Consider the following 1,526-nt stretch of genomic DNA (forward strand, 5'->3'; position numbering starts at 1 on the left):
CACCACTGCCTGGCTTGCCATCCTATTTTTTGCGAGAGTGTCTCTCATTGATCCTGGAGCTCACTTTTTTGACTAGACTAGCAGGCCAGCAAGCCCTGGACTATCCCTGTCTCTGTCCCTCAGGGCTGGGATTACGGATGCACACTGCCGCATCCCTATTGAATGTGGATGCTGGGCATCCGAGCTCAGTTTCTCAGGCTTGTGTGGCAAGAATTTTACTCATTGGACCATCTCCAAAGTCCCTAAAAGGAGAACCAAAAAGTCAGACATGCAGCATCCTCTAGCCGAGGCTGAGGCCATGAGAAGCTGGGGAGGATAAACGGAATCACAATCCTTGGGCTTTTAGTTTGCCCCTCATTAGACCTTTCATTTCTGTCTGCATCCTGTCCCCAGAGACTGCCCCCTGTGGCTGCATTTTCAGGATTCCTTGATACCAGATGATGGTTATTCTCCAGGGCCCATGCCCGCAAGGGACGGCTGTCTCACTGGATAGCTTATGTCCTTTCATGAAGGGTTCCAGCCCTTGGGTCCCTGTCCTCCCTACTGGCGGTGGTCTCTTTTTCTTGACGTTTTTGGGGACAGTAATATTGGTCTCCATATTTCACATTCCCTGCGCCATCCTGTCCTTACTCAGTACCTTTTTTGAATCTCCTTGAACTGCCCAGTTTGAAGGGACACCTCTTTCCCCTGGTGACATTGAATTATTTGCACCCACCAACCGAGAAGAGACTTCTCGCTCTGGGAAAGTCATCGGGCTGCTGTTTCCAAGGTCAGAAGGGCCACACGTTGTCACCCCTCCCCCCCCCCCACCTCTCTGATCCATCTTCACAATTCTTTCCTTCTAGAACCGCACACTCCCCACCCCCTAGGGCTGCCCTCCTGGCTCCCGCTCCCTCGCTCATCCCCGCCCTCCAGCTCTTCTAACCTTCCTCCTCCCAGCCACTCCCCACTATCTTTGGACCCTGTCTCTTCATTCAAAGTTTCCTGGAGACATCCATCCCTCACAGCCTTAAACACCACCAAAAGTCTGGGAGCTGGCCACTCAGACCTGCCCTCAGCCCGGCTAACCTGAGATGCAGTTGCCTCTATAGTAAGCATCTTATAACACGATTAAGCCACCCTCCCGGCCCGCCCTGCTGGCAGCACTGCTGACGCCCAGTTGCTTGATTGAGAACCTTAGAGCCGTCCTGAACACCCATCTCTGCCTCACACCCTGTATCCAATCGTCAACAGGTACCATTGGCGTGGCCACAAGTCAAAAGGACGGCAATTTAGTTTAAAGCTCTTAATTGACCCCATTAGGGATTCTAGAACAAGGCACTAAACTGTTCTAGAAAACAGAATGAGAGTCTCAGGGGCTGAGCAGAGAAGGCCAAGTTTGTAGACAGGACAGCAGAAAGGGGACGGGATGGAAATATAAAAACAAAAACAAAAACAAAACAAAAAAAACCTCATTGGTTGATACCAGGCAAGGTTAAGTCACTTTTAGTGGAGGGAGCCTTATGATTCTGCTGGCTGGACTGGTC

This window comes from Myodes glareolus, chromosome 6 (assembly GCF_982192425.1).
Source record: "Myodes glareolus chromosome 6, mMyoGla1.1, whole genome shotgun sequence".
Classification (NCBI taxonomy): domain Eukaryota; kingdom Metazoa; phylum Chordata; class Mammalia; order Rodentia; family Cricetidae; genus Myodes; species Myodes glareolus.